Here is a 20,803-nt window from a genome sequence, read left to right as displayed (position 1 = left end):
GCTCTGAAATGGACTAGCGAGTCACTGTAACAAACTGCTCTGAAATAGACTAGCGAGTCACTCAGTAACAAACCACACTGAAATATACTAGCGAGACTCTAAGTAACAAAGCTCCGTGAATTGGACTCGCGAGCCATTCAAATTGACAAGCGAGTCACTCAGTAACAAACTGCTCTCAAATGGACTGGCGAGTCACTCAGTAACAAAGCGCTCTGAAATGGTGTAGCGGGTTACTCAGTAACAACACGCTCTGAAATGGTCTAGCAAGTCACTCAGTAACAAACCGGGATGAAATTGACCAGCGAGACACAGAGTAACAAACCGCTCTGAAATGGACCAGCGAGTCACTCAGTTACAAACAGCTAGGAAATGGTCTCGCTTGCCACTCAGTAACAAACCGCTCTGAAATGCACTAGTGAATCAACTTAGTGACAAACCTCTCTGAACTGGACTAGCGGGCCTCTCAGTAACAAATCACTCTGAAATGCATTGGCGTTTCACTCAGTAACAAAACGCTCTGAAATGGACTAGCGAGCCTCTCAGTAACAAACCGGTTTGAAATTGACCAGTGAGACACTCAGTAACAAACCGCTCTGAAATGGACTATCGAATCACTCAGCAACAAACCGCTCAGAAATGGACTAGCGAGTCACTCAGCAACAACCCGCATTAAATTGACCAGCGAGACACTCGGTAACAAACCGCAATGAGGTGAAGTAACAATCAGGCAGTAATAAACCGCTCTGAAATGAACCATGGAGTCACTCAGTCACAAACCGCTCTGAAATGGTCTAGGTAGGCTCTGCGAAAATAACCTGCTCTGAAGTGGACTAGCGAGTCAATCAGTAACAAACCTCTCTGAAAGAACTAGCGAGCCACTCAGTTACAACCCGCTCTGAAATGGACCATGGAGTCACTCAGTCACAAACCGCCCTGAAATTGTCTAGCTATTCACTCAGTAACAAAGCGCTCTGAAATCGACCAGCGAGTCACTCAGTAAAAAACCGTTCTGAAATGGACTGGCGTGTCACTCAGTTTCGAAATGCTCTGAAATGGACCAGAGAGACACTCAGTAACAAACCGGTGTGAAATGGACCAGCGACATACTCAGTAACAAACTGCTCTGAAATGAACTAGCGAGTCACTCAGTAACAAACCGCCCTGAAGTGAACTAGCGAAACACTAAGTAACAAACTGCTCTGAAATGGATTGGCGAGTCATTCAATGTCAAAATGCTCTGAAATGGACAAGAGAGAGACACTCAGTAACAAGCCATTCTGAAATGGACCAGGGAGTCACTCAGTAACAAACCGCTCTTAAATGGAAAAGCTAGACTCAGTAAAAAACCGCTCTGAAATGGACTAGCGAGTCAATCAGTAAGAAACTTCTCAGAAATGAACCAGCGAGCCAGCTCTGAAATGAACTAGCGAAACAGTCAGTAACATACTGCTCTGAAATGGATTGGCGAGTCATTGAGCAACAAACCGCTCTGAAATGGAGCAACGAGACTCGCTCTAAAATGGACTAGCGAGTCACTCATTAACAAACAGCTCTGAAATTTTCTCGCTATTCACTCAGTAACAAACCTCTCTGTATTTTGCTAGCGAGCCACTCAGTAACAAACCACTCTGAAATGGGCTAGCGAGTTACTCAGTAACAAACCGCACTGAAATGGAGTAGCGAGTCACTCAGTAAGAAACCGATCTGAAATGGACTAGCGAGTCACTGAGTAACAATCCGCCCTAAAATGGACTATCGAATCACTCAGCAACAAACCGCTCAGAAATGGACTAGCGAGTCACTCAGTAACAACCCGCATTAAATTGACCAGCGAGACACTCGGTAACAAACCGCAATGAGGTGAAGTAACAATCAGGCAGTAATAAACCGCTGTGAAATGAACCATGGAGTCACTCAGTCACAAACCGCTCTGAAATGGTCTAGCTAGGCTCTTCGTAAATAATCTGCTCTGAAATGGACTAGCGAGTCAATCAGTAACAAACCTCACTGAAAGAACTAGCGAGCCACTCAGTTACAAACCGCTCTGAGATGGACCATGGAGTCACTCAGTCACAAACCGCCCTGAAATGGTCTAGCTATTCTCTCAGAAACAAACCGATCTGAAATGGACTAGCGAGTCACTCAGTAAGAAACCGCTCTGAAATGGACGAGCCAGTCACAGTAACTATCCGCTCTGAAATGGCCTAGCGAGTCACTGTTTAACAATCCGCTCTGAAATGGACTAGCGAGTCACTGTAACAAACTGCTCTGAAATAGACTAGCGATTCAATCAGTAACAAACCACACTGAAATATACTAGCGAGACTCTAAGTAACAAACCTCTGTGAATTGGACTCGCGAGCCATTCAGTAACAAACCTCCCTCAAATTGACAAGCGAGTCACTCAGTAACAAACTGCTCTCAAATGGACTGGCGAGTCACTCAGTAACAAAGCGCTCTGAAATGGTGTAGCGGGTCACTCAGTAACAACACGCTCTGAAATGGTTTAGCTAGTCACTCAGTAACAAATCGCTCTGAAGTGGATTGGCGTGTCACTCAGTAACAAACCGCACTGAAATGGACTACCGAGCCACTCAGTAACAAACCGGGATGAAATTGACCAGCGAGACACAGAGTAACAAACCGCTCTGAAATGGACCAGCGAGTCACTCAGTAACAAACAGCTAGGAAATGGTCTCGCTTGCCACTCAGTAACAATCCGCTCTGAAATGGACTAGTGAATCACTTAGTGACAAACCTCTCTGAACTGGACTAGCGGGCCTCTCAGCAACAAATCACTCTGAAATGCATTGGCGTGCCACTCAGTAACAAAACGCTCTGAAATGGACTAGCGAGCCTCTCAGTAACAAACCGGTATGAAATTGACCAGTGAGACACTCAGTAACAAACCGCACTGAAATGGACTAGCGAGTCATTCAGTAACAAACTGCTCTGAAATGGACTAGCGAGTGACTCAGTAACAATCTGCTCTAAAATGAACTGGCGAGTCACTCAGTATCAAACCGCTCTGAAATGGACTAGCGCGTCACTCAGTAAAAAACCGTTCTGAAATGGACTGGCGTGTCACTCAGTTTCGAAATGCTCTGAAATGGACCAGAGAGACACTCAGTAACAAACCGTTCTGAAATGGACCAGGGAGTCCCTCTGTAACAAACCGCTCTGAAATGGTAAAGCTGGTCTCTCAGTAAAAAACTGCTCTGAAATGGAGTAGCGAGTCAATCAGTAACAAACTTCTCTGAAATGAACCAGCGAGCCACTCAGTAACAAACCGCCCTGAAGTGAACTAGCGAAACACTAAGTAACAAACTGCTCTGAAATGGATTGGCGAGTCATTAAGTAACAAACCGCTCTGAAATGGAGCAACGAGACACTCAGTAACAAACCGCTCTAAAATGGACTAGCGAGTCACTCAGTAACAAACAGCTCTGAAATGCTCTCGCTATTCACTCAGTAACAAACCTCTCTGTATTTTACTAGCGAGCCACTCAGTAACAAACCACTCTGAAATGGACTAGCGAATCACTCAGTTACAAACCTCTCTGAACTGGACCAGCGAGCCACTCAGTAACAAACCACTCTGAAATGGAGTAGCGAGCCACTCAGTAACAAACTGCTCTGAAATGGACGAGCGAGTCCCTCAGTAAAAAATCGCTCTGTAATGGTCTAGCGAGCTATTCAGGAAAAAAACCGGTATTAAATTGACCATCGAATCACTCAGCTACAAACCACACTGAAATAGACTAGCGAGTCACTAAGTAACAAAGCGCTCTGAAATGGACTCGCGAGCCATTCAATAAAAAATCGGTATTAAATGGACCAGCGAGTCACTCAGTAACAAACTGCTCTAAAATGGAACAGCGAGTCACTCAGTAACAAACCGCTATGAAATGGACCAGTGAATCACTCAGTAACAAAGCTCTCTGAACTGGACTAGCCAGCCACTCAGTAACAAACCGCTCTGAACTGGACTATCGAGCCACTCAGTAACAAACCGGTATGAAATGGACAAGTGAGACAATCAGTAACAAACCGCTCTGATATGGACTAGCGAGTCACTCAGTAACAATCCGCTCTGAAATGAACAAGCTTGTCACTGAGTAAAAATCCCTTCTGAAATGGACTGGCGAGTCACTGAGTAACAAACCGCTCTGAACTGGACTATCGAGCCACTCAGTAACAAACCGGTATGAAACGGACTAGCGAGCCACTCAGTAACAAACCGCTCTGAAATGGACTAGCGAGCCACTCAGTCACAAACCGCTCTGAAATGGTCTCGCTAGGCTCTGCGTAAATAACCTGCTCTGAAATGGACTAGCGAGTCAATCAGTAACAAATCTCTCTGAAAGAACTAGCGAGCCACTCAGTTACAAACCGCTCTGAAATGGGCCATGGAGTCACTCAGTCACAAACCGCCCTGAAATGGTCTAGCTATTCTCTCAGAAACAAACCGCACTGAAATGGACGAGCCAGTCACTCAGTAACTATCCGCTCTCAAATGGCCTAGCGACTCACTGTGGAACAATCCGCTCTGAAATGGACTAGCGAGTCACTGTAACAAACTGCTCTAAAATAGACTAGCGAGTCACTCAGTAACAAACCACACTGAAATATACTAGCGAGACTCTAAGTAACAAAGCTCCGTGAATTGGACTCGCGAGCCATTCAAATTGACAAGCGAGTCACTCAGTAACAAACTGCTCTCAAATGGACTGGCGAGTCACTCAGTAACAAAGCGCTCTGAAATGGTGTAGCGGGTTACTCAGTAACAACACGCTCTGAAATGGTCTAGCAAGTCACTCAGTAACAAACCGGGATGAAATTGACCAGCGAGACACAGAGTAACAAACCGCTCTGAAATGGACCAGCGAGTCACTCAGTTACAAACAGCTAGGAAATGGTCTCGCTTGCCACTCAGTAACAAACCGCTCTGAAATGGACTAGTGAATCAACTTAGTGACAAACCTCTCTGAACTGGACTAGCGGGCCTCTCAGTAACAAATCACTCTGAAATGCATTGGCGTTTCACTCAGTAACAAAACGCTCTGAAATGGACTAGCGAGCCTCTCAGTAACAAACCGGTTTGAAATTGACCAGTGAGACACTCAGTAACAAACCGCTCTGAAATGGACTATCGAATCACTCAGCAACAAACCGCTCAGAAATGGACTAGCGAGTCACTCAGCAACAACCGTATTAAATTGACCAGCGAGACACTCGGTAACAAACCGCAATGAGGTGAAGTAACAATCAGGCAGTAATAAACCGCTCTGAAATGAACCATGGAGTCACTCAGTCACAAACCGCTCTGAGATGGTCTAGCTAGGCTCTGCGAAAATAACCTGCTCTGAAGTGGACTAGCGAGTCAATCAGTAACAAACCTCTCTGAAAGAACTAGCGAGCCACTCAGTTACAAACCGCTCTGAAATGGACCATGGAGTCACTCAGTCACAAACCGCCCTGAAATTGTCTAGCTATTCACTCAGTAACAAACCGCTCTGAAATGGACTGGCGTGTCACTCAGTTTCGAAATGCTCTGAAATGGACCAGAGAGACACTCAGTAACAAACCGGTGTGAAATGGACCAGCGACATACTCAGTAACAAACCGCCCTGAAGTGAACTAGCGAAACACTAAGTAACAAACTGCTCTGAAATGGATTGGCGAGTCATTCAATGTCAAAATGCTCTGAAATGGACAAGAGAGAGACAATCAGTAACAAGCCATTCTGAAATGGACCAGGGAGTCACTCAGTAACAAACCGCTCTTAAATGGAAAAGCTAGACTCAGTAAAAAACCGCTCTGAAATGGACTAGCGAGTCAATCAGTAAGAAACTTCTCAGAAATGAACCAGCGAGCCAGCTCTGAAATGAACTAGCGAAACAGTCAGTAACATACTGCTCTGAAATGGATTGGCGAGTCATTGAGTAACAAACCGCTCTGAAATGGAGCAACGAGACTCGCTCTAAAATGGACTAGCGAGTCACTCATTAACAAACAGCTCTGAAATTTTCTCGCTATTCACTCAGTAACAAAACTCTCTGTATTTTGCTAGCGAGCCACTCAGTAACAAACCACTCTGAAATGGGCTAGCGAGTCACTCAGTAACAAACCGCTCTGAAATGGAGTAGCGAGTCACTCAGTAAGAAACCGATCTGAAATGGACTAGCGAGTCACTGAGTAACAATCCGCCCTAAAATGGACTATCGAATCACTCAGCAACAAACCGCTCAGAAATGGACTAGCGAGTCACTCAGTAACAACCCGCATTAAATTGACCAGCGAGACACTCGGTAACAAACCGCAATGAGGTGAAGTAACAATCAGGCAGTAATAAACCGCTGTGAAATGAACCATGGAGTCACTCAGTCACAAACCGCTCTGAAATGGTCTAGCTAGGCTCTGCGTAAATAATCTGCTCTGAAATGGACTAGCGAGTCAATCAGTAACAAACCTCACTGAAAGAACTAGCGAGCCACTCAGTTACAAACCGCTCTGAAATGGACCATGGAGTCACTCAGTCAAAAACCGCCCTGAAATGGTCTAGCTATTCTCTCAGAAACAAACCGATCTGAAATGGACTAGCGAGTCACTCAGTAAGAAACCGCTCTGAAATGGACGAGCCAGTCACAGTAACTATCCGCTCTGAAATGGCCTAGCGAGTCACTGTTTAACAATCCGCTCTGAAATGGACTAGCGAGTCACTGTAACAAACTGCTCTGAAATAGACTAGCGAGTCAATCAGTAACAAACCACACTGAAATATACTAGCGAGACTCTAAGTAACAAACCTCTGTGAATTGGACTCGCGAGCCATTCAGTAACAAACCTCCCTCAAATTGACAAGCGAGTCACTCAGTAACAAACTGCTCTCAAATGGACTGGCGAGTCATTCAGTAACAAAGCGCTCTGAAATGGTGTAGCGGGTCACTCAGTAATAACACGCTCTGAAATGGTTTAGCTAGTCACTCAGTAACAAATCGCTCTGAAGTGGATTGGCGTGTCACTCAGTAACAAACCGCACTGAAATGGACTACCGAGCCACTCAGTAACAAACCGGGATGAAATTGACCAGCGAGACACAGAGTAACAAACCGCTCTGAAATGGATCAGCGAGTCACTCAGTTACAAACAGCTAGGAAATGGTCTCGCTTGCCACTCAGTAACAATCCGCTCTGAAATGGACTAGTGAATCACTTAGTGACAAACCTCTCTGAACTGGACTAGCGGGCCTCTCAGCAACAAATCACTCTGAAATGCATTGGCGTGCCACTCAGTAACAAAACGCTCTGAAATGGACTAGCGAGCCTCTCAGTAACAAACCGGTATGAAATTGACCAGTGAAACACTTAGTAACAAACTGCACTGAAATGGACTAGCGAGTCATTCAGTAACAAACTGCTCTGAAATGGACTAGCGAGTCACTCAGTAACAATCTGCTCTAAAATGAACTGGCGAGTCACTCAGTATCAAACCGCTCTGAAATGGACTAGCGCGTCACTCAGTAAAAAACCGTTCTGAAATGGACTGGCGTGTCACTCAGTTTCGAAATGCTCTGAAATGGACCAGAGAGACACTCAGTAACAAACCGTTCTGAAATGGACCAGGGAGTCCCTCTGTAACAAACCGCTCTGAAATGGTAAAGCTGGTCTCTCAGTAAAAAACTGCTCTGAAATGGAGTAGCGAGTCAATCAGTAACAAACTTCTCTGAAATGAACCAGCGAGCCACTCAGTAACAAACCGCCCTGAAGTGAACTAGCGAAACACTAAGTAACAAACTGCTCTGAAATGGATTGGCGAGTCATTAAGTAACAAACCGCTCTGAAATGGAGCTACGAGACACTCAGTAACAAACCGCTCTAAAATGGACTAGCGAGTCACTCAGTAACAAACAGCTCTGAAATGCTCTCGCTATTCACTCGGTAACAAACCTCTCTGTATTTTACTAGCGAGCCACTCAGTAACAAACCACTCTGAAATGGACTAGCGAATCACTCAGTTACAAACCTCTCTGAACTGGACCAGCGAGCCACTCAGTAACAAACCACTCTGAAATGGAGTAGCGAGCCACTCAGTAACAAACTGCTCTGAAATGGACGAGCGAGTCCCTCAGTAAAAAATCGCTCTGTAATGGTCTAGCGAGCTATTCAGGAAAAAACCGGTATTAAATTGACCATCGAATCACTCAGCTACAAACCACACTGAAATAGACTAGCGAGTCACTAAGTAACAAAGCGCTCTGAAATGGACTCGCGAGCCATTCAATAAAAAATCGGTATTAAATGGACCAGCGAGTCACTCAGTAACAAACTGCTCTAAAATGGAACAGCGAGTCACTCAGTAACAAACCGCTATGAAATGGACCAGTGAATCACTCAGTAACAAAGCTCTCTGAACTGGACTAGCCAGCCACTCAGTAACAAACCGCTCTGAACTGAACTATCGAGCCACTCAGTAACAAACCGGTATGAAATGGACAAGTGAGACAATCAGTAACAAACCGCTCTGATATGGACTAGCGAGTCACTCAGTAACAATCCGCTCTGAAATGAACAAGCTTGTCACTGAGTAAAAATCCCTTCTGAAATGGACTGGCGAGTCACTGAGTAACAAAGCGCTCTGAACTGGACTATCGAGCCACTCAGTAACAAACCGGTATGAAACGGACTAGCGAGCCACTCAGTAACAAACCGCTCTGAAATGGACTAGCGAGCCACTCAGTCACAAACCGCTCTGAAATGGTCTAGCTAGGCTCTGCGTAAATAACCTGCTCTGAAATGGACTAGCGAGTCAATCAGTAACAAATCTCTATGAAAGAACTAGCGAGCCACTCAGTTACAAACCGCTCTGAAATGGGCCATGGAGTCACTCAGTCACAAACCGCCCTGAAATGGTCTAGCTATTCTCTCAGAAACAAACCGCACTGAAATGGACGAGCCAGTCACTCAGTAACTATCCGCTCTCAAATGGCCTAGCGACTCACTGTGTAACAATCCGCTCTGAAATGGACTAGCGAGTCACTGTAACAAACTGCTCTGAAATAGACTAGCGAGTCACTCAGTAACAAACCACACTGAAATATACTAGCGAGACTCTAAGTAACAAAGCTCCGTGAATTGGACTCGCGAGCCATTCAATTTGACAAGCGAGTCACTCAGTAACAAACTGCTCTCAAATGGACTGGCGAGTCACTCAGTAACAAAGCGCTCTGAAATGGTGTAGCGGGTCACTCAGTAACAACACGCTCTGAAATGGTCTAGCAAGTCACTCAGTAACAAATCGCTCTGAAATGGATTGGCTTGTCACTCAGTAACAAACCGCTCTGAAATGGACTAGCGAGCCACTCAGTAACAAACCGGCATGAAATTGACCAGCGAGACACAGAGTAACAAACCGCTCTGAAATGGGCCAGCGAGTCACTCAGTAACAAGCAGCTAGGAAATGGAGTAGCGAGTCACTCAGCAACAAACCACACTGAAATAGACTAGCGAGTCACTAAGTAACAAACCGCTCCGAAATGGACTAGCGAGCCACTCAGTAACAAACTGCTATAAAATGGACTAGCGAGCCACTCAGTAACAAACCGGGATGAAATTGACCAGCGAGACACAGAGTAACAAACCGCTTTGAAATGGACCAGCGAGTCACTCAGTTACAAACAGCTAGGAAATGGTCTCGCTTGCCACTCAGTAACAAGCCGCTCAGAAATGGACTAGTGAATCACTTAGTGACAAACCTCTCTGAACTGGACTAGCGGGCCTCTCAGTAACAAATCACTCTGAAATGCATTGGCGTTTCACTCAGTAAGAAAACGCTCTGAAATGGACTAGCGAGCCTCTCAGTAACAAACCGGTTTGAAATTGACCAGTGAGACACTCAGTAACAAACCGCTCTGAAATGGACTAGCGAGTCATTCAGTAACAAACTGCTCTGAAATGGACTAGCGAGTCACTCAGTAACAATCTGCTCTAAAATGAACTGGCGAGTCACTAAGTAAAAAATGCTCCTAAATGGATTGCGAGTAACTCAGTATCAAACCGCTCTGAAATGGACTAGCGAGTCACTCAGTAAAAAATCGTTCTGAAATGGACTGGCGTGTCACTCAGTTTCGAAATGCTCTGAAATGGACCAGAGAGACACTCAGTAGCAAACCGGTATGAAATGGACCAGCGACACACTCAGTAACAAACTGCTCTGAAATGAACTATCGAGCCATTCAGTAACAAACCGGTATGAAATGGACAAGTGAGACAATCAGTAACAAACCGCTCTGATATGGACTAGCGAGTCACTCAGTAACAATCCGCTCTGAAATGAACAAGCTTGTCACTGAGTAAAAATCCCTTCTGAAATGGACTGGCGAGTCACTGAGTAACAAAGTGCTCTGAACTGGACTATCGAGCGACTCAGTAACAAACCGGTATGAAACGGACTTGCGAGCCACTCAGTAACAAATCGCTCTGAAATGGACTAGCGAGCCACTCAGTCACAAACTGCTCTGAAATGGTCTAGCTAGGCTCTGCGTAAATAACCTGCTCTGAAATGGACTAGCGAGTCAATCAGTAACAAACCTCTCTGAAAGAACTAGCGAGCCACTCAGTTACAAACCGCTCTGAAATGGGCCATGGAGTCACTCAGTCACAAACCGCCCTGAAATGGTCTAGCTATTCTCTCAGAAACAAACCGCTCTGAAATGGTAAAGCTGGTCTCTCAGTAAAAAACTGCTCTGAAATGGACTAGCGAGTCAATCAGTAACAAACTTCTCTGAAATGAACCAGCGAGCCACTCAGTAACAAACCGCCCTGAAGTGAACTGGCGAGTCACTCAGTAAGAAACAGCGCTGAAATGCTCTCGCTATTCACTCAGTAACAAACCTCTCTGAAATGGATTGGCGAGTCATTAAGTAACAAACCGCTCTGAAATGGAGCAACGAGACACTCAGTAGCAAACCGCTCTAAAATGGACTAGCGAGCCACTCATTCACAAACCGCTCTGAAATGGTCTAGCTAGGCTCTGCGTAAATAACCTGCTCTGAAATGGACTAGCGAGTCAATCAGTAACAAACCTCTCTGAAAGAACTAGCGAGCCACTCAGTTACAAACCGCTCTGAAATGGGCCATGGAGTCACTCAGTCACAAACCGCCCTGAAATGGTCTAGCTATTCTCTCAGAAACAAACCGCTCTGAAATGGACGAGCCAGTCACTCAGTAACTATCCGCTCTCAAATGGCCTAGCGACTCACTGTGTAACAATCCGCTCTGAAATGGACTAGCGAGTCACTGTAACAAACTGCTCTGAAATAGACTAGCGAGTCACTCAGTAACAAACCTCTGTGAATTGGACTCGCGAGCCATTCAAATTGACAAGCGAGTCACTCAGTAACAAACTGCTCTCAAATGGACTGGCGAGTCACTCAGTAACAAAGCGCTCTGAAATGGTGTAGCGGGTCACTCAGTAACAACACGCTCTGAAATGGTCTAGCAAGTCACTCAGTAACAAACCGGGATGAAATTGACCAGCGAGACACAGAGTAACAAACCGCTCTGAAATGGACCAGCGAGTCACTCAGTTACAAACAGCTAGGAAATGGTCTCGCTTGCCACTCAGTAACAAACCGCTCTGAAATGGACTAGTGAATCAACTTAGTGACAAACCTCTCTGAACTGGACTAGCGGGCCTCTCAGTAACAAATCACTCTGAAATGCATTGGCGTTTCACTCAGTAACAAAACGCTCTGAAATGGACTAGCGAGCCTCTCAGTAACAAACCGGTTTGAAATTGACCAGTGAGACACTCAGTAACAAACCGCTCTGAAATGGACTATCGAATCACTCAGCAACAAACCGCTCAGAAATGGACTAGCGAGTCACTCAGCAACAACCGTATTAAATTGACCAGCGAGACACTCGGTAACAAACCGCAATGAGGTGAAGTAACAATCAGGCAGTAATAAACCGCTCTGAAATGAACCATGGAGTCACTCAGTCACAAACCGCTCTGAAATGGTCTATCTAGGCTCTGCGAAAATAACCTGCTCTGAAGTGGACTAGCGAGTCAATCAGTAACAAACCTCTCTGAAAGAACTAGCGAGCCAGTCAGTTACAAACCGCTCTGAAATGGACCATGGAGTCACTCAGTCACAAACCGCCCTGAAATTGTCTAGCTATTCACTCAGTAACAAACCGCTCTGAAATCGACCAGCGAGTCAATCAGTAAAAAACCGTTCTGAAATGGACTGGCGTGTCACTCAGTTTCGAAATGCTCTGAAATGGACCAGAGAGACACTCAGTAACAAACCGGTGTGAAATGGACCAGCGACATACTCAGTAACAAACTGCTCTGAAATGAACTAGCGAGTCACTCAGTAACAAACCGCCCTGAAGTGAACTAGCGAAACACTAAGTAACAAACTGCTCTGAAATGGATTGGCGAGTCATTCAATGTCAAAATGCTCTGAAATGGACAAGGGAGTCACTCAGTAACAAACGAGTACATTACATTACATGGACTAGCGAGTCACTCAGTAACAATCGGCTCTGAAATGAACAAGCGTGTCACTGAGTAAAAATCCCTTCTAAAATGGGCTGGCGAGTCACTAAGTAACAAACCGCTCTGAAATGGACTAGCGAATCACTCAGTAAAAAACCGTTCTGAAATGGACTGGCGAGTCACTCAGTGTCAAAATGCTCTGAAATGGACCAGAGAGACACTCAGTAACAAACCATTCTGAAATTGACCAGGGAGTCACTCAGTAACAAACCGCTCTGAAATGGTAAAGCTAGTGTCTCAGTAAAAAACCGCTCTGAAATGGACTTGCGAGTCAATCAGTAAGAAACGTCTCTGAAATGAACCAGCGAGCCACTCAGTAACAAACCGCTCTGAAATTAACTAGCGAAACACTAAGTAACAAACGGCTCTGAAATGGAGCAACGAGACACTCGGTAACAAATCGCTCTAAAATGGACTAGCGAGTCACTCAGTAACAAACAGCTCTGAAATGCTCTCGCTATTCACTCAGTAACAAACCTCTCTGTATTTTATTAGCGAGCCACTCAGTAACAAACTGCTCTGAAATGGACTAACGAGTCATTCAGTAACAATCTGCTCTAAAATGAAGTGCCGAGTCACTCAGTAAAAAACTGCTCTGAAATGGGCTAGCGAGTCACTCAGTAACAAACCGCTCTGAAATGGACTAGCGAGTCACTCAGTAAAAAAACGCTCTGAAATGGACTAGTGAGTCAATCTGTAAGAAACTTCTCTGAAATGAACTAGCGAGCCACTCAGTAACAAACCAATATGAAATGGACCAGCGAGTCACTCAGTAACACACCGACCTGAAAAGGACTAGCGAGTAACTCAGTAACAAACTACCCTGACATGGACTAGCGAGTCACTCAGTAACAATCTGCTCTAAAATGAACTGGCGAGTCACTCAGTAAAAAATTGCCCTGAAATGGACTAGCGAGTCACTCAGTAACAAACCGCTCTGAAATGGAGTAGCGAGTCACTCAGTAACAAACCGATCTGAAATGGACTACCAAGTCAATGAGTAACAATCCACTGTAAAATGGACTATCGAATCACTCAGCAACAAACCGCTCTGAAATGGACTAGCGAGTCACTCAGTAACAACCCGTATTAAATTGACCAGCGAGAAACTCGGTAACAAACAGCAATGACGTGAAGTAACAATCACTCAGTAATAAACCGCTCTGAAATGAACCGTGGACTCACTCAGTCGCAAACCGCTCTGAAATGGTCTAGCTAGGCTCTGCGTAAATAAGCTGCTCTGAAATGGACTAGCGAGTCAATCAGTAACAAACCTCTCTGAAAGAACTAGCGAGCCACTCAGTAACAAACCGCTCTGAAATGGACCATGGAGTCACTCAGTCACAAACTGCCCTGAAAAGGTCTAGCTATTCTCTCAGAAACAAACCGATCTGAAATGGACTAGCGAGTCACTCAGTAAGAAACCGCTCTGAAATGGACCAGCCAGTCACTCAGTAACTATCCGCTCTGAAATGGCCTAGCGAGTCACTGTGTAACAATCCGCTCTGAAATGGACTAGCGAGTCACTGTAACAAACTGCTCTGAAATAGAATAGCGAGTCACTCAGTAACAAACCACACTGAAATATACTAGCGAGACTCTAAGTAACAAACCTCTGTGAATTGGTCTCGCGAGCCATTCAGTAACAAACCTCCCTCAAATTGTCAAGCGAGTCACTCAGTAACAAACTGCTCTCAAATGGACTGGCAAGTCACTCAGTAACAAACTGCTCTGAAATGGACGAGCGAGTCCCTCAGTAAAAAATCGCTCTGTAATGGTCTAGCGAGCTATTCAGGAAAAAACCGGTATTACATTGACCATCGAATCACTCAGCTACAAACCACACTGAAATAGACTAGCGAGTCACTAATTAACAAAGCGCTCTGAAATGGACTCGCGAGCCATTCAGTAAAAAATCGGTATTAAATGGACCAGCGAGTCACTCAGTAACAAACTGCTCTAAAATGGACTAGCGAGTCACTCAGTAACAAACCGCTATGAACTGGACTATCGAGCCACTCAGTAACAAACCGGTATGAAATGGACAAGTGAGACAATCAGTAACAAACCGCTCTGATATGGACTAGCGAGTCACTCAGTAACAATCCGCTCTGAAATGAACAAGCTTGTCACTGAGTAAAAATCCCTTCTGAAATGGACTGGCGAGTCACTGAGTAACAAACCGCTCTGAACTTGACTATCGAGCCACTCAGTAACAAACCGGTATGAAACGGACTAGCGAGCCACTCAGTAACAAACCGCTCTGAAATGGACTAGCGAGCCACTCAGTCACAAACTGCTCTGAAATGGTCTAGCTAGGCTCTGCGTAAATAACCTGCTCTGAAATGGACTAGCGAGTCAATCAGTAACAAACCTCTCTGAAAGAACTAGCGAGCCACTCAGTTACAAACCGCTCTGAAATGGGCCATGGAGTCACTCAGTCACAAACCGACCTGAAATGGTCTAGCTATTCTCTCAGAAACAAACCGCTCTGAAATGGACGAGCCAGTCACTCAGTAACTATCCGCTCTCAAATGGCCTAGCGACTCACTGTGTAACAATCCGCTCTGAAATGGACTAGCGAGTCACTGTAACAAACTGCTCTGAAATAGACTAGCGAGTCACAGTAACAAACCACACTGAAATATACTAGCGAGACTCTAAGTAACAAACCTCTGTGAATTGGACTCGTGAGCCATTCAATTTGACAAGCGAGTCACTCAGTAACAAACTGCTCTCAAATGGACTGGCGAGTCACTCAGTAACAAAGCGCTCTGAAATGGTGTAGCGGGTCACTCAGTAACAACACGCTCTGAAATGGTCTAGCAAGTCACTCAGTAACAAATCGCTCTGAAATGGATTGGCTTGTCACTCAGTAACAAACCGCTCTGAAATGGACTAGCGAGCCACTCAGTAACAAACCGGCATGAAATTGACCAGCGAGACACAGAGTAACAAACCGCTCTGAAATGGGCCAGCGAGTCACTCAGTAACAAGCAGCTAAGAAATGGAGCAGCGAGTCACTCAGCAACAAACCACACTGAAATAGACTAGCGAGTCACTAAGTAACAAACCGCTCTGAAATGGACTCGCGAGCCATTCAGTAAAAAATCGGTATTAAATGGACCAGCGAGTCACTCAGTAACAAACTGCTCTAAAATGGACTAGCGAGCCACTCAGTATCAATCCGGGATGAAATTGACCAGCGAGACACAGAGTAACAAACCGCTCTGAAATGGACTCGCGAGCCATTCAGTAAAAAATCGGTATTAAATGGACCAGCGAGTCACTCAGTAACAAACTGCTCTAAAATGGACTAGCGAGTCACTCAGTAACAACCCGCTATGAAATGGACCAGTGAATCACTCAGTAACAAAGCTCTCTGAACTGGACTAGCCAGCCACTCAGTAACAAACCGCTCTGAACTGGACTATCGAGCCACTCAGTAACAAACCGGTATGAAATGGACAAGTGAGACAATCAGTAACAAACCGCTCTGATATGGACTAGCGAGTCACTCAGTAACAATCCGCTCTGAAATGAACAAGCTTGTCACTGAGTAAAAATCCCTTCTGAAATGGACTGGCGAGTCACTGAGTAACAAACCGCTCTGAACTTGACTATCGAGCCACTCAGTAACAAACCGGTATGAAACGGACTAGCGAGCCACTCAGTAACAAACCGCTCTGAAATGGACTAGCGAGCCACTCAGTCACAAACTGCTCTGAAATGGTCTAGCTAGGCTCTGCGTAAATAACCTGCTCTGAAATGGACTAGCGAGTCAATCAGTAACAAACCTCTCTGAAAGAACTAGCGAGCCACTCAGTTACAAACCGCTCTGAAATGGGCCATGGAATCACTCAGACACAAACCGCCCTGAAATGGTCTAGCTATTCTCTCAGAAACAAACCGCTCTGAAATGGACGAGCCAGTCACTCGGTAACTATCCGCTCTCAAATGGCCTAGCGACTCACTGTGTAACAATCCGCTCTGAAATGGACTAGCGAGTCACTGTAACAAACTGCTCTGAAATAGACTAGCGAGTCACAGTAACAAACCACACTGAAATATACTAGCGAGACTCTAAGTAACAAACCTCTGTGAATTGGACTCGTGAGCCATTCAAATTGACAAGCGAGTCACTCAGTAACAAACTGCTCTCAAATGGACTGGCGAGTCACTCAGTAACAAAGCGCTCTGAAATGGTGTAGCGGGTCACTCAGTAACAACACGCTCTGAAATGGTCTAGCAAGTCACTCAGTAACAAATCGCTCTGAAATGGATTGGCTTGTCACTCAGTAACAAACCGCTCTGAAATGGACTAGCGAGCCACTCAGTAACAAACCGGCATGAAATTGACCAGCGAGACACAGAGTAACAAACCGCTCTGAAATGGGCCAGCGAGTCACTCAGTAACAAGCAGCTAGGAAATGGAGTAGCGAGTCACTCAGCAACAAACCACACTGAAATAGGCTAGCGAGTCACTCAGTAACAAACTGCTCTAAAATGGACTAGCGAGCCACTCAGTAACAAACCGGGATGAAATTGACCAGCGAGACACAGAGTAACAAACCGCTCTGAAATGGACCAGCGAGTCACTCAGTTACAAACAGCTAGGAAATGGTCTCGCTTGCCACTCAGTAACAAACCGCTCTGAAATGGACTAGTGAATCACTTAGTGACAAACCTCTCTGAACTGGACTAGCGGGCCTCTCAGTAACAAATCACTCTGAAATGCATTGGCGTTTCACTCAGTAACAAAACGCTCTGAAATGGACTAGCGAGCCTCTCAGTAACAAACCGGTTTGAAATTGACCAGTGAGACACTCAGTAACAAACCGCTCTGAAATGGACTAGCGAGTCATTCAGTAATAAACTGCTCTGAAATGGACTAGCGAGTCACTCAGTAACAATCTGCTCTAAAATGAACTGGCGAGTCACTCAGTAAAAAATTGCTCCTAAATGGATTGCGAGTAACTCAGTATCAAACCGCTCTGAAATGGACTAGCGAGTCACTCAGTAAAAAATCGTTCTGAAATGGATTGGCGTGTCACTCAGTTTCGAAATGCTCTGAAATGGACCAGAGAGACACTCAGTAACAAACAGTTCTGAAATGGACCAGGTAGTCCCTCTGTAACAAACCGCTCTGAAATGGTAAAGCTGGTCTCTCAGTAAAAAACTGCTCTGAAATGGACTAGCGAGTCAATCAGTAACAAACTTCTCTGAAATGATCCAGCGAGCCAGTCAGTAACAAACCGCCCTGAAGTGAACTAGCGAAACACTAAGTAACAAACTGCTCTGAAATAGATTGGCGAGTCATTAAGTAACAAGCCGCTCTGAAATGGAGCAACGAGTCACTCAGTAACAAACAGCTCTGAAATGCTCTCGCTATTCACTCAGTAACAAACCTCTCTGTATTTTACTAGCGAGCCACTCAGTAACAAACCACTCTGAAATGGACTAGCGAATCACTCAGTTACAAGCCTCTCTGAACTGGACCAGCGAGCCACTCAGTAACAAACCGCTCTGAAATGGAGTAGCGAGTCACTCAGTAACAAACTGCTCTGAAATGGATGAGCGAGTCCCTCAGTAAAAAATCGCTCTGTAATGGTCTAGCGAGCTATTCAGGAAAAACCGGTATTAAATTGACCATCGAATCACTCAGCTACAAACCACACTGAAATAGACTAGCGAGTCACTAAGCAACAAAGCGCTCTGAAATGGACTCGCGAGCCATTCAGTAAAAAAATCGGTATTAAATGGACCAGCGAGTCACTCAGTAACAAATTGCTCTAAAATGGAACAGCGAGTCACTCAGTAACAAACCGCTATGAAATGGATTAGTGAATCACTCAGTAACAAAGCTTTCTGAACTGGACTAGCCAGCCACTCAGTAACAAACCGCTCTGAACTGGACTATCGAGCCACTCAGTAACAAACCGGTATGAAATGGACAAGTGAGACAATCAGTAACAAACCGCTCTGATATGGACTAGCGAGTCACTCAGTAACAATCCGCTCTGAAATGAACAAGCTTGTCACTGAGTAAAAATCCCTTCTGAAATGGACTGGCGAGTCACTAAGTAACAAACTGCTCTGAACTGGACTATCGAGCCACTCAGTAACAAACCGGTATGAAACGGACTAGCGAGCCACTCAGTAACAAACCGCTCTGAAATGGACTAGCGAGTCACTCAGTAATAAACAGCTAAGAAATGGTCTCACTTGTCACTCAGTAACAAACCGCTCTGAAATGGACTAGCGAGTCACTCAGTGACAAAACTCTCTGAACTGAACAAGCGTGCTTCTCAGTAACAAACCGGTATGAAATTGTCCAGCGAGACATTCAGTAACAAACCGCTCTGAATTGGACTAGTGAGTCACTCAGTAACAATCCGCTCTGAAATGGACTAGCGAGTCAATCAGTAACAAACCAAACTGAAATAGACTAGCGATACACTAAGTAACACATTTCTTGGAAATGGACTCGCGAGCCATTCAGTAACAAACCTCTCTCAAATTGACAAGCGAGTCACTCAGTAACAAACTGCTCTGAAAGAGATTGGCGAGTCACTCAGTAACAACCGGCTCTGAAATGCTCTAACTAGTCACTCAGCAAGAAACCGATCTGAAATGGATTGGCGAGTCATTCAGTAACAAACCGCTCTGAAATGGACTAGCGAGCCACTCAGTAACAAACCGGGATGAAATTGACCAGCGAGAATCTGAGTAACAAACCGCTCTGAAATGGACTCACTGAGTAACAAACAGCTAGGAAATGGTCTCGCTTGTCACTCAGTAAAAAACCGCTCTGAAATGGCCTGGCGACTCAATCAGTGTCAAAATGCTCTGAAATGGACCAGAGCGATACTCAGTAACAAACCGTTCTGAAATGGACCAGAGAGTCACTCAGTAACAATCCGCTCTCAAATGGTCTAGCTGGTCTCTCAGTAACAAACCGCTCTGAAATGCACCAGCGACACACTCAGTAACAAACCGATCTGAAATGGACTAGCTAGTCATTCAGTAACAAACTGCTCTGAAATGGACTAGAAAGTCACTCAGTAACAATCTGCTCTAAAATGAACTGGCGAGTCACTCAGTAAAAAATTGCCCTGAAATGGGCTAGCGAGTCACTCAGTAACAAACCGCTCTGAAATGGAGTAGCGAGTCACTCAGTAAGAAACCTATCTGAAATGGACTAGCGAGTCACTGAGTAACAATCCGCCCTAAAATGGACTACCGAATCACTCAGCAACAAACCGCTCAGAAATGGACTAGCGAGTCACTCAGTAACAACCCGCATTAAATTGACCAGCGAGACACTCGGTAACAAACCGCAATGAGGTGAAGTAACAATCAGGCAGTAATAAACCGCTGTGAAATGAACCATGGAGTCACTCAGTCACAAACTGCTCTGAAATGGTCTAGCTAGGCTCTGCGTAAATAATCTGCTCTGAAATGGACGAGCGAGTCAATCAGTAACAAACCTCACTGAAAGAACTAGCGAGCCACTCAGTTACAAACCGCTCTGAAATGGACCATGGAGTCACTCAGTCACAAACCGCCCTGAAATGGTCTAGCTATTCTCTCAGAAACAAACCGATCTGAAATGGACTAGCGAGTCACTCAGTAAGAAACCGCTCTGAAATGGACGAGCCAGTCACAGTAACTATCCGCTCTGAAATGGCCTAGCGAGTCACTGTTTAACAATCCGCTCTGAAATGGACTAGCGAGTCACTGTAACAAACTGCTCTCAAATAGACTAGCGAGTCAATCAGTAACAAACCACACTGAAATATACTAGCGAGAGTCTAAGTAACAAACCTCTGTGAATTGGACTCGCGAGCCATTCAGTAACAAACCTCCCTCAAATTGACAAGCGAGTCACTCAGTAACAAACTGCTCTCAAATGGACTGGCGAGTCATTCAGTAACAAAGCGCTCTGAAATGGTGTAGCGGGTCACTCAGTAACAACACGCTCTGAAATGGTTTAGCTAGTCACTCAGTAACAAATCGCTCTGAAGTGGATTGGCGTGTCACTCAGTAACAAACCGCTCTGAAATGGACTACCGAGCCACTCAGTAACAAACCGGGATGAAATTGACCAGCGAGACACAGAGTAACAAACCGCTCTGAAATGGACCAGCGAGTCACTCAGTAACAAACAGCTAGGAAATGGTCTCGCTTGCCACTCAGTAACAATCCGCTCTGAAATGGACTAGTGAATCACTTA

Source organism: Somniosus microcephalus, chromosome 2 (assembly GCF_052327205.1).
Source record: "Somniosus microcephalus isolate GS21.2 chromosome 2, FLI_Smic_1.0, whole genome shotgun sequence".
Taxonomy (NCBI): domain Eukaryota; kingdom Metazoa; phylum Chordata; class Chondrichthyes; order Squaliformes; family Somniosidae; genus Somniosus; species Somniosus microcephalus.
This window is presented reverse-complemented; position numbering follows the sequence as displayed.